Genomic DNA, 22,136 nt, shown 5'->3' with positions numbered 1-22,136 from the left:
CAATTGGCGAAGAAACGTGTTCTCCATGGCTGAGCAAGCTCCCAAGGAAGGTACCTCTCGTCCAGCTGCGTGGCCGCAGTGCGCCTGCAGAGCTTAGAGCTTGCCACGCATCTGCTCTCGCTGTTCGACAGGTAGCAGAAGGCAAGGCGCGCGTTTTCCCGCGTTTTCTCGACGACCAGAGCCGGTTGATGTGCATGTAAGCGTAGCATATGAAACAAGAATAGCACGAAGCATTGGTAGTCAGGTGCCAAAGTCGCAGTATGGCATCAGGTGGCGATCGTATGTTTCTGTGGCCACACACTGGTTTGCAGCAAAGTGAATACCGCTAACTGAAGAACACTGTGTCGTAGCCCCAGTGGCGCAATTGGTTAGCGCACGGTACTTATAAGGCAGTAGCCGTGAGCAATGCCGGGGTTGTGAGTTCGAGCCTCACCTGGGGCATACTTTTATTTCTTAGCAGCTGTCTCTGACAGCAACAGGAGGCTAGGTTTGAGATGTATCAGCTATTTGAGTAACATAATTGTGCATTCGAGACGCTAGCTGCGTCTTCCTCGGTAGTGTAGTGGTTAGTATCCCCGCCTGTCACGCGGGAGACCGGGGTTCGATTCCCCGCCGGGGAGGCACATCCGATTTTTAATTGCTGCTTTTTCACTCTCCGAACTTAGTGTAGGACGTTTGCGGCTACTTGCACCATATCTCTCGCACACAGGCACCTGTTTACATCGCATCCTCGGTAGTATAGTGGTTAGTATCGCCGCCGGTCACGCGGGAGACCGGGGTTCGATTCCCCGCGGGGAGATGCGATTTTTATCTCACAAACCCGTTCGAGTGTTGCGCGTATGGGGGTCGTAAGAGCATTAACTTTGCGATCAAGGAGTGTAGTTGGTGCAAAATCTTAAAAAATGCTACATCTTAGGAAGTGGTTCTCGCATTCTTCACACTTCAGAATTACTGGGTTTGCTGTTAACGCTGAATCAAGGCACCCCAGCCGACGCTGTGGGCGTAATAATCGAGCTCGACACAGTCTGCAAAAGAAATAATTTTAGCAGAGCGTGGTTTCGATCCACGGACCTCTGGTTATGGGCCCAGCACGCTTCCACTGCGCCACTCTGCTGGCTGGGGTTGCGCTGGCTCTTCGCCACGTGACGTGGGACACTTGGAAAGCGTTGTCTGCGTCGCTTTCACAACGCCTGTACTTAATTGCGTATCATCTCCCACAGCTCTCAGCTTGACTTGTCTCGACTTTGCTCGACTGACGCTACGCTGACGCTTGCAGGCTGCGATATTTACCACGATTGACTCGACATGCAGCTGCGAGATGCACAGGAGTAAACAAAGCACTCCACGATGCGTCGACATACGAAATCCACTGCCCAGCTACGCGTCGGCAACCAACAAAATGCCGACCCTGCCAGGATTCGAACCTGGAATCTTCTGATCCGTAGTCAGACGCGTTATCCGTTGCGCCACAGGGCCAGTGGCAGCATTTCTTTCTACGAGGCAAGTGCAATTGGCGAAGAAACGTGTTCTCCATGGCTGAGCAAGCTCCCAAGGAAGGTACCTCTCGTCCAGCTGCGTGGCCGCAGTGCGCCTGCAGAGCTTAGAGCTTGCCACGCATCTGCTCTCGCTGTTCGACAGGTAGCAGAAGGCAAGGCGCGCGTTTTCCCGCGTTTTCTCGACGACCAGAGCCGGTTGATGTGCATGTAAGCGTAGCATATGAAACAAGAATAGCACGAAGCATTGGTAGTCAGGTGCCAAAGTCGCAGTATGGCATCAGGTGGCGATCGTATGTTTCTGTGGCCACCACTGGTTTGCAGCAAAGTGAATACCGCTAACTGAGAACACTGTGTCGTAGCCCCAGTGGCGCAATTGGTTAGCGCACGGTACTTATAAGGCAGTAGCCGTGAGCAATGCCGGGGTTGTGAGTTCGAGCCTCACCTGGGGCATACTTTTATTTCTTAGCAGCTGTCTCTGACAGCAACAGGAGGCTAGGTTTGAGATGTATCAGCTATTTGAGTAACATAATTGTGCATTCGAGACGCTAGCTGCGTCTTCCTCGGTAGTGTAGTGGTTAGTATCCCCCGCCTGTCACGCGGGAGACCGGGGTTCGATTCCCCGCCGGGGAGGCACATCCGATTTTTAATTGCTGCTTTTTCACTCTCCGAACTTAGTGTAGGACGTTTGCGGCTACTTGCACCATATCTCTCGCACACAGGCACCTGTTTACATCGCATCCTCGGTAGTATAGTGGTTAGTATCGCCGCCGGTCACGCAGGGAGACCGGGGTTCGATTCCCCGCCCGGGGAGATGCGATTTTTATCTCACAAACCCGTTCGAGTGTTGCGCGTATGGGGGTCGTAAGAGCATTAACTTTGCGATCAAGGAGTGTAGTTGGTGCAAAATCTTAAAAAATGCTACATCTTAGGAAGTGGTTCTCGCATTCTTCACACTTCAGAATTACTGGGTTTGCTGTTAACGCTGAATCAAGGCACCCCAGCCGACGCTGTGGGCGTAATAATCGAGCTCGACACAGTCTGCAAAAGAAATTATTTTAGCAGAGCGTGGTTTCGATCCACGGACCTCTGGGTTATGGGCCCAGCACGCTTCCACTGCGCCACTCTGCTGGCTGGGGTTGCGCTGGCTCTTCGCCACGTGACGTGGGACACTTGGAAAGCGTTGTCTGCGTCGCTTTCACACGCCTGTACTTAATTGCGTATCATCTCCCACAGCTCTCAGCTTGACTTGTCTCGACTTTGCTCGACTGACGCTACGCTGACGCTTGCAGGCTGCGATATTTACCACGATTGACTCGACATGCAGCTGCGAGATGCACAGGAGTAACAAAGCACTCCACGATGCGTCGACATACGAAATCCACTGCCCAGCTACGCGTCGGCAACCAACAAAATGCCGACCCTGCCAGGATTCGAACCTGGAATCTTCTGATCCGTAGTCAGACGCGTTATCCGTTGCGCCACAGGGCCAGTGGCAGCATTCTTTCTACGAGGCAAGTGCAATTGGCGAAGAAACGTGTTCTCCATGGCTGAGCAAGCTCCCAAGGAAGGTACCTCTCGTCCAGCTGCGTGGCCGCAGTGCGCCTGCAGAGCTTAGAGCTTGCCACGCATCTGCTCTCGCTGTTCGACAGGTAGCAGAAGGCAAGGCGCGCGTTTTCCCGCGTTTTCTCGACGACCAGAGCCGGTTGATGTGCATGTAAGCGTAGCATATGAAACAAGAATAGCTACGAAGCATTGGTAGTCAGGTGCCAAAGTCGCAGTATGGCATCAGGTGGCGATCGTATGTTTCTGTGGCCACCACTGGTTTGCAGCAAAGTGAATACCGCTAACTGAGAACACTGTGTCGTAGCCCCAGTGGCGCAATTGGTTAGCGCACGGTACTTATAAGGCAGTAGCCGTGAGCAATGCCGGGGTTGTGAGTTCGAGCCTCACCTGGGGCATACTTTTATTTCTTAGCAGCTGTCTCTGACAGCAACAGGAGGCTAGGTTTGAGATGTATCAGCTATTTGAGTAACATAATTGTGCATTCGAGACGCTAGCTGCGTCTTCCTCGGTAGTATAGTGGTTAGTAATCCCCGCCTGTCACGCGGGAGACCGGGGTTCGATTCCCCGCCGGGGAGGCACATCCGATTTTTAATTGCTGCTTTTTCACTCTCCGAACTTAGTGTAGGACGTTTGCGGCTACTTGCACCATATCTCTCGCACACAGGCACCTGTTTACATCGCATCCTCGGTAGTATAGTGGTTAGTATCGCCGCCGGTCACGCGGGAGACCGGGGTTCGATTCCCCGCCGGGAGATGCGATTTTTATCTCACAAACCCGTTCGAGTGTTGCGCGTATGGGGGTCGTAAGAGCATTAACTTTGCGATCAAGGAGTGTAGTTGGTGCAAAATCTTAAAAAATGCTACATCTTAGGAAGTGGTTCTCGCATTCTTCACACTTCAGAATTACTGGGTTTGCTGTTAACGCTGAATCAAGGCACCCCAGCCGACGCTGTGGGCGTAATAATCGAGCTCGACACAGTCTGCAAAAGAAATAATTTTAGCAGAGCGTGGTTTCGATCCACGGACCTCTGGGTTATGGGCCCAGCACGCTTCCACTGCGCCACTCTGCTGGCTGGGGTTGCGCTGGGCTCTTCGCCACGTGACGTGGGACACTTGGAAAGCGTTGTCTGCGTCGCTTTCACACGCCTGTACTTAATTGCGTATCATCTCCCACAGCTCTCAGCTTGACTTGTCTCGACTTTGCTCGACTGACGCTACGCTGACGCTTGCAGGCTGCGATATTTACCACGATTGACTCGACATGCAGCTGCGAGATGCACAGGAGTAACAAAGCACTCCACGATGCGTCGACATACGAAATCCACTGCCCAGCTACGCGTCGGCAACCAACAAAATGCCGACCCTGCCAGGATTCGAACCTGGAATCTTCTGATCCGTAGTCAGACGCGTTATCCGTTGCGCCACAGGGCCAGTGGCAGCATTTCTTTCTACGAGGCAAGTGCAATTGGCGAAGAAACGTGTTCTCCATGGCTGAGCAAGCTCCCAAGGAAGGTACCCTCTCGTCCAGCTGCGTGGCCGCAGTGCGCCTGCAGAGCTTAGAGCTTGCCACGCATCTGCTCTCGCTGTTCGACAGGTAGCAGAAGGCAAGGCGCGCGTTTTCCCGCGTTTTCTCGACGACCAGAGCCGGTTGATGTGCATGTAAGCGTAGCATATGAAACAAGAATAGCACGAAGCATTGGTAGTCAGGTGCCAAAGTCGCAGTATGGCATCAGGTGGCGATCGTATGTTTCTGTGGCCACCACTGGTTTGCAGCAAAGTGAATACCGCTAACTGAGAACACTGTGTCGTAGCCCCAGTGGCGCAATTGGTTAGCGCACGGTACTTATAAGGCAGTAGCCGTGAGCAATGCCGGGGTTGTGAGTTCGAGCCTCACCTGGGGCATACTTTTATTTCTTAGCAGCTGTCTCTGACAGCAACAGGAGGCTAGGTTTGAGATGTATCAGCTATTTGAGTAACATAATTGTGCATTCGAGACGCTAGCTGCGTCTTCCTCGGTAGTGTAGTGGTTAGTATCCCCGCCTGTCACGCGGGAGACCGGGGTTCGATTCCCCGCCGGGGAGGCACATCCGATTTTTAATTGCTGCTTTTTCACTCTCCCGAACTTAGTGTAGGACGTTTGCGGCTACTTGCACCATATCTCTCGCACACAGGCACCTGTTTACATCGCATCCTCGGTAGTATAGTGGTTAGTATCGCCGCCGGTCACGCGGGAGACCGGGGTTCGATTCCCCGCCGGGGAGATGCGATTTTTATCTCACAAACCCGTTCGAGTGTTGCGCGTATGGGGGTCGTAAGAGCATTAACTTTGCGATCAAGGAGTGTAGTTGGTGCAAAATCTTAAAAATGCTACATCTTAGGAAGTGGTTCTCGCATTCTTCACACTTCAGAATTACTGGGTTTGCTGTTAACGCTGAATCAAGGCACCCCAGCCGACGCTGTGGGCGTAATAATCGAGCTCGACACAGTCTGCAAAAGAAATAATTTTAGCAGAGCGTGGTTTCGATCCACGGACCTCTGGGTTATGGGCCCAGCACGCTTCCACTGCGCCACTCTGCTGGCTGGGGTTGCGCTGGCTCTTCGCCACGTGACGTGGGACACTTGGAAAGCGTTGTCTGCGTCGCTTTCACACGCCTGTACTTAATTGCGTATCATCTCCCACAGCTCTCAGCTTGACTTGTCTCGACTTTGCTCGACTGACGCTACGCTGACGCTTGCAGGCTGCGATATTTACCACGATTGACTCGACATGCAGCTGCGAGATGCACAGGAGTAACAAAGCACTCCACGATGCGTCGACATACGAAATCCACTGCCCAGCTACGCGTCGGCAACCAACAAAATGCCGACCCTGCCAGGATTCGAACCTGGAATCTTCTGATCCGTAGTCAGACGCGTTATCCGTTGCGCCACAGGGCCAGTGGCAGCATTTCTTTCTACGAGGCAAGTGCAATTGGCGAAGAAACGTGTTCTCCATGGCTGAGCAAGCTCCCAAGGAAGGTACCTCTCGTCCAGCTGCGTGGCCGCAGTGCGCCTGCAGAGCTTAGAGCTTGCCACGCATCTGCTCTCGCTGTTCGACAGGTAGCAGAAGGCAAGGCGCGCGTTTTCCCGCGTTTTCTCGACGACCAGAGCCGGTTGATGTGCATGTAAGCGTAGCATATGAAACAAGAATAGCACGAAGCATTGGTAGTCAGGTGCCAAAGTCGCAGTATGGCATCAGGTGGCGATCGTATGTTTCTGTGGCCACCACTGGTTTGCAGCAAAGTGAATACCGCTAACTGAGAACACTGTGTCGTAGCCCCAGTGGCGCAATTGGTTAGCGCACGGTACTTATAAGGCAGTAGCCGTGAGCAATGCCGGGGTTGTGAGTTCGAGCCTCACCTGGGGCATACTTTTATTTCTTAGCAGCTGTCTCTGACAGCAACAGGAGGCTAGGTTTGAGATGTATCAGCTATTTGAGTAACATAATTGTGCATTCGAGACGCTAGCTGCGTCTTCCTCGGTAGTATAGTGGTTAGTATCCCCGCCTGTCACGCGGGAGACCGGGGTTCGATTCCCCGCCGGGGAGGCACATCCGATTTTTAATTGCTGCTTTTTCACTCTCCGAACTTAGTGTAGGACGTTTGCGGCTACTTGCACCATATCTCTCGCACACAGGCACCTGTTTACATCGCATCCTCGGTAGTATAGTGGTTAGTATCGCCGCCGGTCACGCGGGAGACCGGGGTTCGATTCCCCGCCGGGGAGATGCGATTTTTATCTCACAAACCCGTTCGAGTGTTGCGCGTATGGGGGTCGTAAGAGCATTAACTTTGCGATCAAGGAGTGTAGTTGGTGCAAAATCTTAAAAAATGCTACATCTTAGGAAGTGGTTCTCGCATTCTTCACACTTCAGAATTACTGGGTTTGCTGTTAACGCTGAATCAAGGCACCCCAGCCGACGCTGTGGGCGTAATAATCGAGCTCGACACAGTCTGCAAAAGAAATAATTTTAGCAGAGCGTGGTTTCGATCCACGGACCTCTGGGTTATGGGCCCAGCACGCTTCCACTGCGCCACTCTGCTGGCTGGGGTTGCGCTGGCTCTTCGCCACGTGACGTGGGACACTTGGAAAGCGTTGTCTGCGTCGCTTTCACACGCCTGTACTTAATTGCGTATCATCTCCCACAGCTCTCAGCTTGACTTGTCTCGACTTTGCTCGACTGACGCTACGCTGACGCTTGCAGGCTGCGATATTTACCACGATTGACTCGACATGCAGCTGCGAGATGCACAGGAGTAACAAAGCACTCCACGATGCGTCGACATACGAAATCCACTGCCCAGCTACGCGTCGGCAACCAACAAAATGCCGACCCTGCCAGGATTCGAACCTGGAATCTTCTGATCCGTAGTCAGACGCGTTATCCGTTGCGCCACAGGGCCAGTGGCAGCATTTCTTTCTACGAGGCAAGTGCAATTGGCGAAGAAACGTGTTCTCCATGGCTGAGCAAGCTCCCAAGGAAGGTACCTCTCGTCCAGCTGCGTGGCCGCAGTGCGCCTGCAGAGCTTAGAGCTTGCCACGCATCTGCTCTCGCTGTTCGACAGGTAGCAGAAGGCAAGGCGCGCGTTTTCCCGCGTTTTCTCGACGACCAGAGCCGGTTGATGTGCATGTAAGCGTAGCATATGAAACAAGAATAGCACGAAGCATTGGTAGTCAGGTGCCAAAGTCGCAGTATGGCATCAGGTGGCGATCGTATGTTTCTGTGGCCACCACTGGTTTGCAGCAAAGTGAATACCGCTAACTGAGAACACTGTGTCGTAGCCCCAGTGGCGCAATTGGTTAGCGCACGGTACTTATAAGGCAGTAGCCGTGAGCAATGCCGGGGTTGTGAGTTCGAGCCTCACCTGGGGCATACTTTTATTTCTTAGCAGCTGTCTCTGACAGCAACAGGAGGCTAGGTTTGAGATGTATCAGCTATTTGAGTAACATAATTGTGCATTCGAGACGCTAGCTGCGTCTTCCTCGGTAGTATAGTGGTTAGTATCCCCGCCTGTCACGCGGGAGACCGGGGTTCGATTCCCCGCCGGGGAGGCACATCCGATTTTTAATTGCTGCTTTTTCACTCTCCGAACTTAGTGTAGGACGTTTGCGGCTACTTGCACCATATCTCTCGCACACAGGCACCTGTTTACATCGCATCCTCGGTAGTATAGTGGTTAGTATCGCCGCCGGTCACGCGGGAGACCGGGGTTCGATTCCCCGCCGGGGAGATGCGATTTTTATCTCACAAACCCGTTCGAGTGTTGCGCGTATGGGGGTCGTAAGAGCATTAACTTTGCGATCAAGGAGTGTAGTTGGTGCAAAATCTTAAAAAATGCTACATCTTAGGAAGTGGTTCTCGCATTCTTCACACTTCAGAATTACTGGGTTTGCTGTTAACGCTGAATCAAGGCACCCCAGCCGACGCTGTGGGCGTAATAATCGAGCTCGACACAGTCTGCAAAAGAAATAATTTTAGCAGAGCGTGGTTTCGATCCACGGACCTCTGGGTTATGGGCCCAGCACGCTTCCACTGCGCCACTCTGCTGGCTGGGGTTGCGCTGGCTCTTCGCCACGTGACGTGGGACACTTGGAAAGCGTTGTCTGCGTCGCTTTCACACGCCTGTACTTAATTGCGTATCATCTCCCACAGCTCTCAGCTTGACTTGTCTCGACTTTGCTCGACTGACGCTACGCTGACGCTTGCAGGCTGCGATATTTACCACGATTGACTCGACATGCAGCTGCGAGATGCACAGGAGTAACAAAGCACTCCACGATGCGTCGACATACGAAATCCACTGCCCAGCTACGCGTCGGCAACCAACAAAATGCCGACCCTGCCAGGATTCGAACCTGGAATCTTCTGATCCGTAGTCAGACGCGTTATCCGTTGCGCCACAGGGCCAGTGGCAGCATTTCTTTCTACGAGGCAAGTGCAATTGGCGAAGAAACGTGTTCTCCATGGCTGAGCAAGCTCCCAAGGAAGGTACCTCTCGTCCAGCTGCGTGGCCGCAGTGCGCCTGCAGAGCTTAGAGCTTGCCACGCATCTGCTCTCGCTGTTCGACAGGTAGCAGAAGGCAAGGCGCGCGTTTTCCCGCGTTTTCTCGACGACCAGAGCCGGTTGATGTGCATGTAAGCGTAGCATATGAAACAAGAATAGCACGAAGCATTGGTAGTCAGGTGCCAAAGTCGCAGTATGGCATCAGGTGGCGATCGTATGTTTCTGTGGCCACCACTGGTTTGCAGCAAAGTGAATACCGCTAACTGAGAACACTGTGTCGTAGCCCCAGTGGCGCAATTGGTTAGCGCACGGTACTTATAAGGCAGTAGCCGTGAGCAATGCCGGGGTTGTGAGTTCGAGCCTCACCTGGGGCATACTTTTATTTCTTAGCAGCTGTCTCTGACAGCAACAGGAGGCTAGGTTTGAGATGTATCAGCTATTTGAGTAACATAATTGTGCATTCGAGACGCTAGCTGCGTCTTCCTCGGTAGTATAGTGGTTAGTATCCCCGCCTGTCACGCGGGAGACCGGGGTTCGATTCCCCGCCGGGGAGGCACATCCGATTTTTAATTGCTGCTTTTTCACTCTCCGAACTTAGTGTAGGACGTTTGCGGCTACTTGCACCATATCTCTCGCACACAGGCACCTGTTTACATCGCATCCTCGGTAGTATAGTGGTTAGTATCGCCGCCGGTCACGCGGGAGACCGGGGTTCGATTCCCCGCCGGGGAGATGCGATTTTTATCTCACAAACCCGTTCGAGTGTTGCGCGTATGGGGGTCGTAAGAGCATTAACTTTGCGATCAAGGAGTGTAGTTGGTGCAAAATCTTAAAAAATGCTACATCTTAGGAAGTGGTTCTCGCATTCTTCACACTTCAGAATTACTGGGTTTGCTGTTAACGCTGAATCAAGGCACCCCAGCCGACGCTGTGGGCGTAATAATCGAGCTCGACACAGTCTGCAAAAGAAATAATTTTAGCAGAGCGTGGTTTCGATCAACGGACCTCTGGGTTATGGGCCCAGCACGCTTCCACTGCGCCACTCTGCTGGCTGGGGTTGCGCTGGCTCTTCGCCACGTGACGTGGGACACTTGGAAAGCGTTGTCTGCGTCGCTTTCACACGCCTGTACTTAATTGCGTATCATCTCCCACAGCTCTCAGCTTGACTTGTCTCGACTTTGCTCGACTGACGCTACGCTGACGCTTGCAGGCTGCGATATTTACCACGATTGACTCGACATGCAGCTGCGAGATGCACAGGAGTAACAAAGCACTCCACGATGCGTCGACATACGAAATCCACTGCCCAGCTACGCGTCGGCAACCAACAAAATGCCGACCCTGCCAGGATTCGAACCTGGAATCTTCTGATCCGTAGTCAGACGCGTTATCCGTTGCGCCACAGGGCCAGTGGCAGCATTTCTTTCTACGAGGCAAGTGCAATTGGCGAAGAAACGTGTTCTCCATGGCTGAGCAAGCTCCCAAGGAAGGTACCTCTCGTCCAGCTGCGTGGCCGCAGTGCGCCTGCAGAGCTTAGAGCTTGCCACGCATCTGCTCTCGCTGTTCGACAGGTAGCAGAAGGCAAGGCGCGCGTTTTCCCGCGTTTTCTCGACGACCAGAGCCGGTTGATGTGCATGTAAGCGTAGCATATGAAACAAGAATAGCACGAAGCATTGGTAGTCAGGTGCCAAAGTCGCAGTATGGCATCAGGTGGCGATCGTATGTTTCTGTGGCCACCACTGGTTTGCAGCAAAGTGAATACCGCTAACTGAGAACACTGTGTCGTAGCCCCAGTGGCGCAATTGGTTAGCGCACGGTACTTATAAGGCAGTAGCCGTGAGCAATGCCGGGGTTGTGAGTTCGAGCCTCACCTGGGGCATACTTTTATTTCTTAGCAGCTGTCTCTGACAGCAACAGGAGGCTAGGTTTGAGATGTATCAGCTATTTGAGTAACATAATTGTGCATTCGAGACGCTAGCTGCGTCTTCCTCGGTAGTATAGTGGTTAGTATCCCCGCCTGTCACGCGGGAGACCGGGGTTCGATTCCCCGCCGGGGAGGCACATCCGATTTTTAATTGCTGCTTTTTCACTCTCCGAACTTAGTGTAGGACGTTTGCGGCTACTTGCACCATATCTCTCGCACACAGGCACCTGTTTACATCGCATCCTCGGTAGTATAGTGGTTAGTATCGCCGCCGGTCACGCGGGAGACCGGGGTTCGATTCCCCGCCGGGGAGATGCGATTTTTATCTCACAAACCCGTTCGAGTGTTGCGCGTATGGGGGTCGTAAGAGCATTAACTTTGCGATCAAGGAGTGTAGTTGGTGCAAAATCTTAAAAAATGCTACATCTTAGGAAGTGGTTCTCGCATTCTTCACACTTCAGAATTACTGGGTTTGCTGTTAACGCTGAATCAAGGCACCCCAGCCGACGCTGTGGGCGTAATAATCGAGCTCGACACAGTCTGCAAAAGAAATAATTTTAGCAGAGCGTGGTTTCGATCCACGGACCTCTGGGTTATGGGCCCAGCACGCTTCCACTGCGCCACTCTGCTGGCTGGGGTTGCGCTGGCTCTTCGCCACGTGACGTGGGACACTTGGAAAGCGTTGTCTGCGTCGCTTTCACACGCCTGTACTTAATTGCGTATCATCTCCCACAGCTCTCAGCTTGACTTGTCTCGACTTTGCTCGACTGACGCTACGCTGACGCTTGCAGGCTGCGATATTTACCACGATTGACTCGACATGCAGCTGCGAGATGCACAGGAGTAACAAAGCACTCCACGATGCGTCGACATACGAAATCCACTGCCCAGCTACGCGTCGGCAACCAACAAAATGCCGACCCTGCCAGGATTCGAACCTGGAATCTTCTGATCCGTAGTCAGACGCGTTATCCGTTGCGCCACAGGGCCAGTGGCAGCATTTCTTTCTACGAGGCAAGTGCAATTGGCGAAGAAACGTGTTCTCCATGGCTGAGCAAGCTCCCAAGGAAGGTACCTCTCGTCCAGCTGCGTGGCCGCAGTGCGCCTGCAGAGCTTAGAGCTTGCCACGCATCTGCTCTCGCTGTTCGACAGGTAGCAGAAGGCAAGGCGCGCGTTTTCCCGCGTTTTCTCGACGACCAGAGCCGGTTGATGTGCATGTAAGCGTAGCATATGAAACAAGAATAGCACGAAGCATTGGTAGTCAGGTGCCAAAGTCGCAGTATGGCATCAGGTGGCGATCGTATGTTTCTGTGGCCACCACTGGTTTGCAGCAAAGTGAATACCGCTAACTGAGAACACTGTGTCGTAGCCCCAGTGGCGCAATTGGTTAGCGCACGGTACTTATAAGGCAGTAGCCGTGAGCAATGCCGGGGTTGTGAGTTCGAGCCTCACCTGGGGCATACTTTTATTTCTTAGCAGCTGTCTCTGACAGCAACAGGAGGCTAGGTTTGAGATGTATCAGCTATTTGAGTAACATAATTGTGCATTCGAGACGCTAGCTGCGTCTTCCTCGGTAGTATAGTGGTTAGTATCCCCGCCTGTCACGCGGGAGACCGGGGTTCGATTCCCCGCCGGGGAGGCACATCCGATTTTTAATTGCTGCTTTTTCACTCTCCGAACTTAGTGTAGGACGTTTGCGGCTACTTGCACCATATCTCTCGCACACAGGCACCTGTTTACATCGCATCCTCGGTAGTATAGTGGTTAGTATCGCCGCCGGTCACGCGGGAGACCGGGGTTCGATTCCCCGCCGGGGAGATGCGATTTTTATCTCACAAACCCGTTCGAGTGTTGCGCGTATGGGGGTCGTAAGAGCATTAACTTTGCGATCAAGGAGTGTAGTTGGTGCAAAATCTTAAAAAATGCTACATCTTAGGAAGTGGTTCTCGCATTCTTCACACTTCAGAATTACTGGGTTTGCTGTTAACGCTGAATCAAGGCACCCCAGCCGACGCTGTGGGCGTAATAATCGAGCTCGACACAGTCTGCAAAAGAAATAATTTTAGCAGAGCGTGGTTTCGATCCACGGACCTCTGGGTTATGGGCCCAGCACGCTTCCACTGCGCCACTCTGCTGGCTGGGGTTGCGCTGGCTCTTCGCCACGTGACGTGGGACACTTGGAAAGCGTTGTCTGCGTCGCTTTCACACGCCTGTACTTAATTGCGTATCATCTCCCACAGCTCTCAGCTTGACTTGTCTCGACTTTGCTCGACTGACGCTACGCTGACGCTTGCAGGCTGCGATATTTACCACGATTGACTCGACATGCAGCTGCGAGATGCACAGGAGTAACAAAGCACTCCACGATGCGTCGACATACGAAATCCACTGCCCAGCTACGCGTCGGCAACCAACAAAATGCCGACCCTGCCAGGATTCGAACCTGGAATCTTCTGATCCGTAGTCAGACGCGTTATCCGTTGCGCCACAGGGCCAGTGGCAGCATTTCTTTCTACGAGGCAAGTGCAATTGGCGAAGAAACGTGTTCTCCATGGCTGAGCAAGCTCCCAAGGAAGGTACCTCTCGTCCAGCTGCGTGGCCGCAGTGCGCCTGCAGAGCTTAGAGCTTGCCACGCATCTGCTCTCGCTGTTCGACAGGTAGCAGAAGGCAAGGCGCGCGTTTTCCCGCGTTTTCTCGACGACCAGAGCCGGTTGATGTGCATGTAAGCGTAGCATATGAAACAAGAATAGCACGAAGCATTGGTAGTCAGGTGCCAAAGTCGCAGTATGGCATCAGGTGGCGATCGTATGTTTCTGTGGCCACCACTGGTTTGCAGCAAAGTGAATACCGCTAACTGAGAACACTGTGTCGTAGCCCCAGTGGCGCAATTGGTTAGCGCACGGTACTTATAAGGCAGTAGCCGTGAGCAATGCCGGGGTTGTGAGTTCGAGCCTCACCTGGGGCATACTTTTATTTCTTAGCAGCTGTCTCTGACAGCAACAGGAGGCTAGGTTTGAGATGTATCAGCTATTTGAGTAACATAATTGTGCATTCGAGACGCTAGCTGCGTCTTCCTCGGTAGTATAGTGGTTAGTATCCCCGCCTGTCACGCGGGAGACCGGGGTTCGATTCCCCGCCGGGGAGGCACATCCGATTTTTAATTGCTGCTTTTTCACTCTCCGAACTTAGTGTAGGACGTTTGCGGCTACTTGCACCATATCTCTCGCACACAGGCACCTGTTTACATCGCATCCTCGGTAGTATAGTGGTTAGTATCGCCGCCGGTCACGCGGGAGACCGGGGTTCGATTCCCCGCCGGGGAGATGCGATTTTTATCTCACAAACCCGTTCGAGTGTTGCGCGTATGGGGGTCGTAAGAGCATTAACTTTGCGATCAAGGAGTGTAGTTGGTGCAAAATCTTAAAAAATGCTACATCTTAGGAAGTGGTTCTCGCATTCTTCACACTTCAGAATTACTGGGTTTGCTGTTAACGCTGAATCAAGGCACCCCAGCCGACGCTGTGGGCGTAATAATCGAGCTCGACACAGTCTGCAAAAGAAATAATTTTAGCAGAGCGTGGTTTCGATCCACGGACCTCTGGGTTATGGGCCCAGCACGCTTCCACTGCGCCACTCTGCTGGCTGGGGTTGCGCTGGCTCTTCGCCACGTGACGTGGGACACTTGGAAAGCGTTGTCTGCGTCGCTTTCACACGCCTGTACTTAATTGCGTATCATCTCCCACAGCTCTCAGCTTGACTTGTCTCGACTTTGCTCGACTGACGCTACGCTGACGCTTGCAGGCTGCGATATTTACCACGATTGACTCGACATGCAGCTGCGAGATGCACAGGAGTAACAAAGCACTCCACGATGCGTCGACATACGAAATCCACTGCCCAGCTACGCGTCGGCAACCAACAAAATGCCGACCCTGCCAGGATTCGAACCTGGAATCTTCTGATCCGTAGTCAGACGCGTTATCCGTTGCGCCACAGGGCCAGTGGCAGCATTTCTTTCTACGAGGCAAGTGCAATTGGCGAAGAAACGTGTTCTCCATGGCTGAGCAAGCTCCCAAGGAAGGTACCTCTCGTCCAGCTGCGTGGCCGCAGTGCGCCTGCAGAGCTTAGAGCTTGCCACGCATCTGCTCTCGCTGTTCGACAGGTAGCAGAAGGCAAGGCGCGCGTTTTCCCGCGTTTTCTCGACGACCAGAGCCGGTTGATGTGCATGTAAGCGTAGCATATGAAACAAGAATAGCACGAAGCATTGGTAGTCAGGTGCCAAAGTCGCAGTATGGCATCAGGTGGCGATCGTATGTTTCTGTGGCCACCACTGGTTTGCAGCAAAGTGAATACCGCTAACTGAGAACACTGTGTCGTAGCCCCAGTGCAGTTGCGCTTGAGACGCGCTAGTGTGAGGAGGTACCGTCCGCTCCGCCAAGCTAGCGATTGTTTACAAGTGGTGTTTGTGTCCGTCGCGTGTCGTACTACTGTTCTGTGCCTGCGTGTTGTTGTGTCTTTCGTGTTCACGTTCGATGCTGTTAGCCCGTTAAGGGTTAATTAGCGATATGTCTCGTCAGTGTCCCAGGAAGAATACCCTGAAATTTGAATTTGATAAGTCAACCCGTGCTCTGCAACCAAGCTCCTTAGAGATCCACGAATGGATTGTCGATGTCATCGGGATAACTACAGAACAGGTCCACACTGCCTATTACGATTTGGAACAATACTGTTTCTTCGTCAAGCTGCACAATCCTGTTATTATGGAGCGACTGCTGCTGAAATTCGGGGGACGCATTGAATTTCGCCATCGGAACGGAACTGTGAGTATCGTTACTATTTCAAATGCTGATGTAGAGTTGAAAAATGTCCGAGTTTTCAATCTCCCACCTGAAGTTGAAAATTGCTACCTGAAGGAGGTTTTGTCGAAGTACGGTGACGTCAGGTCTGTTAGAAATGAAATGTGGTCCAGGGAACATAAGTTGCAGTGTTATAGCGGGGTGCGATCCGTTGAAATGGAAGTAAAGGTTAATATCCCGTCGCACATAATGGTGAGTGGATACAAAGGGCTAGTTACCTATACCGGACAAATTCCCACGTGCCATATTTGTAACGAGAGTGGACACCTGAGGCAGGATTGTCCCCGTCGCATGTTTGTTTTAAAAAACAATTTGCAACAGCGACAGCGGCTTACATTTAGTGATGTCCTGATGCGAAGTAATGTAGAACAGCCCGTTGTCTCTTTGAATTCCGATACCGTGCAAGATCCCACTTTAGTGAACGACAGTGCCATGATAATGCCTATTGTAGAGGAGCAATCTGCCCCTGCTGCTAGTGACCGTAGTGCCTCCGGCAATAAGCGTCCTCGGGACTCAGCCGATATTTCTTCAGATGAGGAAGGTTCCGGTCACACCCACTCTGTGCAAAAGCAAAAAGCCAGTAATGACCCAGCACTCGAATCTGCCATTGCACTGGAGGTTGAATCATCAGGCCACCCTCATGCCAATGTTCCATTATCAGCTAATGATGTCGTCGCTGACATGGAACCGGTCGAGGGAGCCATGCAGGCATCAATTCCAGAAGGACCCGAAAATACGAATCAGGAATGTGCTCAACATACTGCAGGCACTTCCTCGCCTACGGTAGAACAAGGCACTAAGGTGCAACTTGTTGATCAAGTCGGTAGTAGTGATCACGTTCAAGACTTCAATGACCCCCACAGTGCTGCCCAAAAACAAGAGGGACCTGCACGAGGGATAGGCATTCCAAATACAGCCGGAACCGCGCACGACACACAGCGGCGCCGCCTGAAGCCGCAGCCAAACGTCAACGTCGGCAGGGCGCAGGCGAAACGCAACGGGAGCACACAACGGCAAAAATCACCTGACAGTAAAGGAGTTGGAAATCCTGAAGTGTCAGTCAGTGTAGATCAAGACACTCGCAAAGATAGACATACAGCCTCCGCAGCTTCACAAACAGTAGTGAAGTAGCAGCGGATTTCCGACTGGATCTTCTTCCCCTACAAACATTGTACACATTGGGCGAAGTGTAAATCTCGGATTTTGTACTCACTCTACTTTGCCGACCATACATGACCATTAACCTTCTCGGATGAGTCAAGCTTATAAAATATTAACTATTAACGTTAACAGGATAACGTCCGATTTGAAAAAAGTTGTGTTAAAACAATTTATCTATGAAACAGAGGCGGATGTTGCTTTGTTGCAAGAAGTGTTATTCACTGATTTCACCGTGCCCGGTTTTCAAATATTTTATAATGTCCTACCGGACGCAAATACAGGAACCGCAATTTTAACTCGTGAAGGTATACCGGTGATGTTGTTGGATAAACTAGTTACAGGAAGAGGCCTAAGTTGTCAAATATTTGATGTCACTGTTGTAAATGTTTATGCACCGTCTGGTACCACCAACAGAGCTGCGAGAGCTCAATTCTTCAAGGAAGACATAATCTACTTGCTGAGGAAAAATCCTGCGTCTGTAATACTTGGTGGCGACTTCAATTGTGTAGTTAACAGGAAAGATCAGGTACCGCATTTTAACTACTCCAAGGAGCTGCATGACTTAATCAAAAACATGAAGTACAAAGATGCATGGGAAGTAAAATTCCCTACGCTAGTCAAATTCACGCATTTCACTTCGACATCATGCAGTCGGATAGATAGGCAGTATGTGTCGGAGAATCTAAGTCATAACGTGTTGGACGTGGAAGTAATCCCGACATACTGCTCGGATCACTGTGGGTTTTCTGTGACTATCAATTTAGCAAAGCAACCTACGAAATTTTACCGTAATCAGTGGATGCTTAACATTGCCCATCTCAATGATGACGAACTAGAAGAGTGGGTCACAGCCACATGGACGGCATGTTTGAAATCAGTGCATAAATACGGATCTAAAATCGAATGGTGGGTCAAGTTTGCCAAACCTAAACTTAGGCAAACCTTAAAATCATACAGTTTTCAAAAAACTAGAGATGGCAAAAAGACAATCGAATTTTACTATACGGTATTGCGAGAACTACATGACAAACACAACGTAGCTAATACTCATCTAGAGCAAATTCGCAAAATAAAAGCGAAGCTTCTAAGTATCACACGACAGCAGTTAGAGGGATTAAAGCTTAAATCAAAGGCAAAGTCTCTACTACAAGAAGAAACTACTTCAATGTTTCACCTGATCAAACACCAACTTAATAGGCGACGCAGTTTTATTGAAGACCTTACACTCGAAGATGGGACTGTACTTACAGACCAAAATGACATAGTGCGCGCAATCCAACAACATTTCGCTCACCTCTACACTAATGACCCGACTGACGAGACTGCAAGTACTGAAATGTTGCACTTATTAACGGAAAAGATCACTAATGAAGAAAACAACTGTCTGATTGCTGCGTTTGCAGAGGACGAAATATTTAATCTCGTAACGGCGTCACCTTCCAACAAATCGGCGGGTCCAGATGGATTACCAAAAGAATTTTATCAAAAGTTTTGGCATATAATTGGTTCCACATTCACGGATGTAATAAACGAAACCTTACATGGAGGAGACCTACCAACTGAACTTAAGGAAGGAAAACTGGTCTTGATTCCGAAAAGTACAGGACGAAAGAAAATCGATAATTTTCGCCCATTAATGTTGATGAACTATGATTACAAGACCATTGCCCGAGCACTTAAGGAGAGACTCACACCACTTCTCAGAACAGTAATAAAAGGCCATCAAGCCTGCTTCCCGGGCCGGACAATCATGTCAGTCATCTCCGAATACAGGGACCTTGTTTCTATCGTCGCAGTCACCGACATCAGGTGTGCGCTATACTTCATCGATTTCTGCAAGGCATTTGACCATGTCAGCCACCGGTACGTGGAACTCATATTTAAACACCTGGCTTTTGACGATCGAGCAGTTAGTGTAATCCATCAGATGATGACCGGCATAACTGCAAAGGCTTACGTAAACGGGCAGCCGACGAAAACTATTCATATACAGAGGGGCGTTCCACAAGGGAGCCCATTATCAATGCTTTTGTATGTTCTTGCACTTGAGCCTTTGCTACGGCAACTCAGAGACAAATTAAGTGGCGTCACAATATCCGGGGTCACGCTTACAGCAAAAGCATATGCCGATGACGTGGGAGTCGTCCTTCGACACGGAGGTGACATTACAATTCTGGAAGAGACGATACGTCAATATAGTCGCGCCTCTGGTGCAAAGGTGAACATACGTAAGAGTAAAATCTTAAACCTAAGAGGATTTGACAGGGTACGCAGCCAATGGGCTACACTAGTTGATTCCCACAAAGCACTAGGTATTACTATAAACAATTGTCCTATGAAGATGGCTGCAGTAAATTGGCGGGACACGGCAAACAAAATACAGGGTGCGTTCAACGAACTTTGTTGGCGATCCGCGAATTTATTGCAGAAAGTTCAATTAATTAACACCTACATGTTTTCTAAAGCCTGTTTTGTAGCACAAATATTCCCAGCACCGAAATTACAGGTGAAAAAGGTAATGCGACTTGCCCATAGATACTTGTGGAAAGGCAACATTTTTAAAGTTAGACTCGACAGTGTGACCAAAGCAAGAATGATGGGCGGTTTAGGGCTAACTAATTTGGTCAAAAAAGCATCTGCACTTTACGTCAAAAGAACCCTGTTTATGATTAATAAGGACAGAAATAACATTACCTCCAGACTCTTCACAATAGTCCAGCCAGGTTCCCTGCAACCCCCGGTGAATGTGGGCCGACTAAACAACAAACTCACGCATGTCAAGGAATTTTATATTGAGGTCAGCTACTTAGAGGCAGGCACGGTGTACAAGTCACATATAACTACAAGAGAGATTCTAAATACATGGCACAAATCGGATACACAAAATACCATAGTAATCAAATATCCGAACGTCATATGGCGTACTGTATGGAAAAATATTAGCCTCAAAATCCATTCAACAGACGTGGCTTCCACTTGGTACAAGGTCGTCAGCGACACTGTGCCAACCAATGAAAAACTTTATCGAATAGGACTCAGTGATACACATCACTGCATTAAGTGTGGATTAGTGGACACACTTCAACACAGATTCACGTGCAGTGGACTCGTACACAATTGGACTTGGATCAGAAGAAAGATGGCACTCCTCACCAGAAGTGATGGCCGCAATTATACGCCACAAATGCTGTTACAGCCTGAAGAGATATTTTTCCCAGAACGGAAAAATAACACTGTCATGTGGCTCATGGGACACTACACACATTACGTCATTGGTAGAAATGGATCTGACAATTCAATTGATTTCATGGTCTACATGGAATCAGCTTACTGGGAATCCAAAAAATTCAGTAACCATAAAAACCTCTACGGCAACATGTTGAATATAGTCTTCGAGAAAACAGGCATAGGATAACAACGAACCACAACACGACAGAAACTATAAGGAAGTCAATGGCCAACAGTGACTCAGTAAACTATTATTGATCATTGAGAAATGACTACGGCCACTACAGGGTATTATATACGAAAATAACAAAACCAACAGAAAACAATAAAGAAAATGGTAACGTCTGACCAAAACAAACAAAAAAAAGGAGTGATTAAAAAAGAAAAAATTTGGTAAAAACCAAGGGAAAAAAATGGTGTAAAACAAACAAAAAAAAAAAAAAAAAATGGTGTAACGAAAAAAAAAAAAAAAAAAGTCGTAGAGCAAAAAAAAAAAAAAAAAAAAAAAAAAAAAAAAAAAAAAAAAGTGGCGCAATTGGTTAGCGCACGGTACTTATAAGGCAGTAGCCGTGAGCAATGCCGGGGTTGTGAGTTCGAGCCTCACCTGGGGCATACTTTTATTTCTTAGCAGCTGTCTCTGACAGCAACAGGAGGCTAGGTTTGAGATGTATCAGCTACTTGAGTAACATAATTGTGCATTCGAGACGCTAGCTGCGTCTTCCTCGGTAGTATAGTGGTTAGTATCCCCGCCTGTCACGCGGGAGACCGGGGTTCGATTCCCCGCCGGGGAGGCACATCCGATTTTTAATTGCTGCTTTTTCACTCTCCGAACTTAGTGTAGGACGTTTGCGGCTACTTGCACCATATCTCTCGCACACAGGCACCTGTTTACATCGCATCCTCGGTAGTATAGTGGTTAGTATCGCCGCCGGTCACGCGGGAGACCGGGGTTCGATTCCCCGCCGGGGAGATGCGATTTTTATCTCACAAACCCGTTCGAGTGTTGCGCGTATGGGGGTCGTAAGAGCATTAACTTTGCGATCAAGGAGTGTAGTTGGTGCAAAATCTTAAAAAATGCTACATCTTAGGAAGTGGTTCTCGCATTCTTCACACTTCAGAATTACTGGGTTTGCTGTTAACGCTGAATCAAGGCACCCCAGCCGACGCTGTGGGCGTAATAATCGAGCTCGACACAGTCTGCAAAAGAAATAATTTTAGCAGAGCGTGGTTTCGATCCACGGACCTCTGGGTTATGGGCCCAGCACGCTTCCACTGCGCCACTCTGCTGGCTGGGGTTGCGCTGGCTCTTCGCCACGTGACGTGGGACACTTGGAAAGCGTTGTCTGCGTCGCTTTCACACGCCTGTACTTAATTGCGTATCATCTCCCACAGCTCTCAGCTTGACTTGTCTCGACTTTGCTCGACTGACGCTACGCTGACGCTTGCAGGCTGCGATATTTACCACGATTGACTCGACATGCAGCTGCGAGATGCACAGGAGTAACAAAGCACTCCACGATGCGTCGACATACGAAATCCACTGCCCAGCTACGCGTCGGCAACCAACAAAATGCCGACCCTGCCAGGATTCGAACCTGGAATCTTCTGATCCGTAGTCAGACGCGTTATCCGTTGCGCCACAGGGCCAGTGGCAGCATTTCTTTCTACGAGGCAAGTGCAATTGGCGAAGAAACGTGTTCTCCATGGCTGAGCAAGCTCCCAAGGAAGGTACCTCTCGTCCAGCTGCGTGGCCGCAGTGCGCCTGCAGAGCTTAGAGCTTGCCACGCATCTGCTCTCGCTGTTCGACAGGTAGCAGAAGGCAAGGCGCGCGTTTTCCCGCGTTTTCTCGACGACCAGAGCCGGTT

The 22,136-nt window shown here is 50.5% G+C and overlaps 41 non-coding genes across 41 annotated transcripts; 21 read left to right on the top strand and 20 right to left on the bottom strand.

The window, feature by feature from the left end:
- Positions 1-349: 349 nt before the first annotated feature.
- Trnai-uau (transfer RNA isoleucine (anticodon UAU)) lies at positions 350-441 on the top strand. Its single transcript is given in 2 exon segments — positions 350-387; positions 406-441. It is a non-coding gene; the product is annotated as a tRNA-Ile (tRNA).
- A 107-nt stretch (positions 442-548) lies between these two features.
- Trnad-guc (transfer RNA aspartic acid (anticodon GUC)) lies at positions 549-620 on the top strand. Its single transcript has one exon. It is a non-coding gene; the product is annotated as a tRNA-Asp (tRNA).
- A 783-nt stretch (positions 621-1,403) lies between these two features.
- Trnar-acg (transfer RNA arginine (anticodon ACG)) lies at positions 1,404-1,476 on the bottom strand. Its single transcript has one exon. It is a non-coding gene; the product is annotated as a tRNA-Arg (tRNA).
- Positions 1,477-1,854: 378 nt separating this feature from the next.
- Trnai-uau (transfer RNA isoleucine (anticodon UAU)) lies at positions 1,855-1,946 on the top strand. Its single transcript is given in 2 exon segments — positions 1,855-1,892; positions 1,911-1,946. It is a non-coding gene; the product is annotated as a tRNA-Ile (tRNA).
- A 107-nt stretch (positions 1,947-2,053) lies between these two features.
- On the top strand, positions 2,054-2,126 carry Trnad-guc (transfer RNA aspartic acid (anticodon GUC)). The gene has a single exon. It is a non-coding gene; the product is annotated as a tRNA-Asp (tRNA).
- Positions 2,127-2,552: 426 nt separating this feature from the next.
- On the bottom strand, positions 2,553-2,624 carry Trnam-cau (transfer RNA methionine (anticodon CAU)). Its single transcript has one exon. It is a non-coding gene; the product is annotated as a tRNA-Met (tRNA).
- A 287-nt stretch (positions 2,625-2,911) lies between these two features.
- Positions 2,912-2,984, bottom strand: Trnar-acg (transfer RNA arginine (anticodon ACG)). The gene has a single exon. It is a non-coding gene; the product is annotated as a tRNA-Arg (tRNA).
- A 378-nt stretch (positions 2,985-3,362) lies between these two features.
- Trnai-uau (transfer RNA isoleucine (anticodon UAU)) lies at positions 3,363-3,454 on the top strand. Its single transcript is given in 2 exon segments — positions 3,363-3,400; positions 3,419-3,454. It is a non-coding gene; the product is annotated as a tRNA-Ile (tRNA).
- Positions 3,455-3,561: 107 nt separating this feature from the next.
- Trnad-guc (transfer RNA aspartic acid (anticodon GUC)) lies at positions 3,562-3,634 on the top strand. Its single transcript has one exon. It is a non-coding gene; the product is annotated as a tRNA-Asp (tRNA).
- A 423-nt stretch (positions 3,635-4,057) lies between these two features.
- Positions 4,058-4,129, bottom strand: Trnam-cau (transfer RNA methionine (anticodon CAU)). The gene has a single exon. It is a non-coding gene; the product is annotated as a tRNA-Met (tRNA).
- Positions 4,130-4,417: 288 nt separating this feature from the next.
- Trnar-acg (transfer RNA arginine (anticodon ACG)) lies at positions 4,418-4,490 on the bottom strand. Its single transcript has one exon. It is a non-coding gene; the product is annotated as a tRNA-Arg (tRNA).
- A 379-nt stretch (positions 4,491-4,869) lies between these two features.
- On the top strand, positions 4,870-4,961 carry Trnai-uau (transfer RNA isoleucine (anticodon UAU)). Its single transcript is given in 2 exon segments — positions 4,870-4,907; positions 4,926-4,961. It is a non-coding gene; the product is annotated as a tRNA-Ile (tRNA).
- Positions 4,962-5,068: 107 nt separating this feature from the next.
- On the top strand, positions 5,069-5,140 carry Trnad-guc (transfer RNA aspartic acid (anticodon GUC)). The gene has a single exon. It is a non-coding gene; the product is annotated as a tRNA-Asp (tRNA).
- Positions 5,141-5,564: 424 nt separating this feature from the next.
- Trnam-cau (transfer RNA methionine (anticodon CAU)) lies at positions 5,565-5,636 on the bottom strand. Its single transcript has one exon. It is a non-coding gene; the product is annotated as a tRNA-Met (tRNA).
- Positions 5,637-5,923: 287 nt separating this feature from the next.
- Trnar-acg (transfer RNA arginine (anticodon ACG)) lies at positions 5,924-5,996 on the bottom strand. Its single transcript has one exon. It is a non-coding gene; the product is annotated as a tRNA-Arg (tRNA).
- A 378-nt stretch (positions 5,997-6,374) lies between these two features.
- Positions 6,375-6,466, top strand: Trnai-uau (transfer RNA isoleucine (anticodon UAU)). The gene is given in 2 exon segments: positions 6,375-6,412; positions 6,431-6,466. It is a non-coding gene; the product is annotated as a tRNA-Ile (tRNA).
- Positions 6,467-6,573: 107 nt separating this feature from the next.
- Positions 6,574-6,645, top strand: Trnad-guc (transfer RNA aspartic acid (anticodon GUC)). Its single transcript has one exon. It is a non-coding gene; the product is annotated as a tRNA-Asp (tRNA).
- Positions 6,646-7,069: 424 nt separating this feature from the next.
- Positions 7,070-7,141, bottom strand: Trnam-cau (transfer RNA methionine (anticodon CAU)). Its single transcript has one exon. It is a non-coding gene; the product is annotated as a tRNA-Met (tRNA).
- Positions 7,142-7,428: 287 nt separating this feature from the next.
- Positions 7,429-7,501, bottom strand: Trnar-acg (transfer RNA arginine (anticodon ACG)). The gene has a single exon. It is a non-coding gene; the product is annotated as a tRNA-Arg (tRNA).
- Positions 7,502-7,879: 378 nt separating this feature from the next.
- Trnai-uau (transfer RNA isoleucine (anticodon UAU)) lies at positions 7,880-7,971 on the top strand. Its single transcript is given in 2 exon segments — positions 7,880-7,917; positions 7,936-7,971. It is a non-coding gene; the product is annotated as a tRNA-Ile (tRNA).
- A 107-nt stretch (positions 7,972-8,078) lies between these two features.
- On the top strand, positions 8,079-8,150 carry Trnad-guc (transfer RNA aspartic acid (anticodon GUC)). The gene has a single exon. It is a non-coding gene; the product is annotated as a tRNA-Asp (tRNA).
- Positions 8,151-8,574: 424 nt separating this feature from the next.
- Trnam-cau (transfer RNA methionine (anticodon CAU)) lies at positions 8,575-8,646 on the bottom strand. The gene has a single exon. It is a non-coding gene; the product is annotated as a tRNA-Met (tRNA).
- Positions 8,647-8,933: 287 nt separating this feature from the next.
- Trnar-acg (transfer RNA arginine (anticodon ACG)) lies at positions 8,934-9,006 on the bottom strand. Its single transcript has one exon. It is a non-coding gene; the product is annotated as a tRNA-Arg (tRNA).
- A 378-nt stretch (positions 9,007-9,384) lies between these two features.
- Trnai-uau (transfer RNA isoleucine (anticodon UAU)) lies at positions 9,385-9,476 on the top strand. The gene is given in 2 exon segments: positions 9,385-9,422; positions 9,441-9,476. It is a non-coding gene; the product is annotated as a tRNA-Ile (tRNA).
- A 107-nt stretch (positions 9,477-9,583) lies between these two features.
- Positions 9,584-9,655, top strand: Trnad-guc (transfer RNA aspartic acid (anticodon GUC)). The gene has a single exon. It is a non-coding gene; the product is annotated as a tRNA-Asp (tRNA).
- Positions 9,656-10,438: 783 nt separating this feature from the next.
- Positions 10,439-10,511, bottom strand: Trnar-acg (transfer RNA arginine (anticodon ACG)). Its single transcript has one exon. It is a non-coding gene; the product is annotated as a tRNA-Arg (tRNA).
- Positions 10,512-10,889: 378 nt separating this feature from the next.
- On the top strand, positions 10,890-10,981 carry Trnai-uau (transfer RNA isoleucine (anticodon UAU)). Its single transcript is given in 2 exon segments — positions 10,890-10,927; positions 10,946-10,981. It is a non-coding gene; the product is annotated as a tRNA-Ile (tRNA).
- A 107-nt stretch (positions 10,982-11,088) lies between these two features.
- Positions 11,089-11,160, top strand: Trnad-guc (transfer RNA aspartic acid (anticodon GUC)). Its single transcript has one exon. It is a non-coding gene; the product is annotated as a tRNA-Asp (tRNA).
- A 424-nt stretch (positions 11,161-11,584) lies between these two features.
- Trnam-cau (transfer RNA methionine (anticodon CAU)) lies at positions 11,585-11,656 on the bottom strand. The gene has a single exon. It is a non-coding gene; the product is annotated as a tRNA-Met (tRNA).
- A 287-nt stretch (positions 11,657-11,943) lies between these two features.
- On the bottom strand, positions 11,944-12,016 carry Trnar-acg (transfer RNA arginine (anticodon ACG)). Its single transcript has one exon. It is a non-coding gene; the product is annotated as a tRNA-Arg (tRNA).
- Positions 12,017-12,394: 378 nt separating this feature from the next.
- Positions 12,395-12,486, top strand: Trnai-uau (transfer RNA isoleucine (anticodon UAU)). The gene is given in 2 exon segments: positions 12,395-12,432; positions 12,451-12,486. It is a non-coding gene; the product is annotated as a tRNA-Ile (tRNA).
- A 107-nt stretch (positions 12,487-12,593) lies between these two features.
- Trnad-guc (transfer RNA aspartic acid (anticodon GUC)) lies at positions 12,594-12,665 on the top strand. The gene has a single exon. It is a non-coding gene; the product is annotated as a tRNA-Asp (tRNA).
- Positions 12,666-13,089: 424 nt separating this feature from the next.
- On the bottom strand, positions 13,090-13,161 carry Trnam-cau (transfer RNA methionine (anticodon CAU)). The gene has a single exon. It is a non-coding gene; the product is annotated as a tRNA-Met (tRNA).
- A 287-nt stretch (positions 13,162-13,448) lies between these two features.
- On the bottom strand, positions 13,449-13,521 carry Trnar-acg (transfer RNA arginine (anticodon ACG)). The gene has a single exon. It is a non-coding gene; the product is annotated as a tRNA-Arg (tRNA).
- A 378-nt stretch (positions 13,522-13,899) lies between these two features.
- Positions 13,900-13,991, top strand: Trnai-uau (transfer RNA isoleucine (anticodon UAU)). The gene is given in 2 exon segments: positions 13,900-13,937; positions 13,956-13,991. It is a non-coding gene; the product is annotated as a tRNA-Ile (tRNA).
- A 107-nt stretch (positions 13,992-14,098) lies between these two features.
- On the top strand, positions 14,099-14,170 carry Trnad-guc (transfer RNA aspartic acid (anticodon GUC)). Its single transcript has one exon. It is a non-coding gene; the product is annotated as a tRNA-Asp (tRNA).
- A 424-nt stretch (positions 14,171-14,594) lies between these two features.
- On the bottom strand, positions 14,595-14,666 carry Trnam-cau (transfer RNA methionine (anticodon CAU)). The gene has a single exon. It is a non-coding gene; the product is annotated as a tRNA-Met (tRNA).
- Positions 14,667-14,953: 287 nt separating this feature from the next.
- Positions 14,954-15,026, bottom strand: Trnar-acg (transfer RNA arginine (anticodon ACG)). Its single transcript has one exon. It is a non-coding gene; the product is annotated as a tRNA-Arg (tRNA).
- A 5,964-nt stretch (positions 15,027-20,990) lies between these two features.
- Positions 20,991-21,062, top strand: Trnad-guc (transfer RNA aspartic acid (anticodon GUC)). Its single transcript has one exon. It is a non-coding gene; the product is annotated as a tRNA-Asp (tRNA).
- A 424-nt stretch (positions 21,063-21,486) lies between these two features.
- Positions 21,487-21,558, bottom strand: Trnam-cau (transfer RNA methionine (anticodon CAU)). Its single transcript has one exon. It is a non-coding gene; the product is annotated as a tRNA-Met (tRNA).
- Positions 21,559-21,845: 287 nt separating this feature from the next.
- Positions 21,846-21,918, bottom strand: Trnar-acg (transfer RNA arginine (anticodon ACG)). Its single transcript has one exon. It is a non-coding gene; the product is annotated as a tRNA-Arg (tRNA).
- Between the last annotated feature and the right edge of the window lie 218 nt (positions 21,919-22,136).

This window comes from Schistocerca serialis, chromosome 9 (assembly GCF_023864345.2).
Source record: "Schistocerca serialis cubense isolate TAMUIC-IGC-003099 chromosome 9, iqSchSeri2.2, whole genome shotgun sequence".
NCBI lineage: Eukaryota > Metazoa > Arthropoda > Insecta > Orthoptera > Acrididae > Schistocerca > Schistocerca serialis.
The sequence above is the reverse complement of the archived record's forward strand: the minus strand, read 5'-3'. Positions and strand labels throughout refer to the sequence as shown.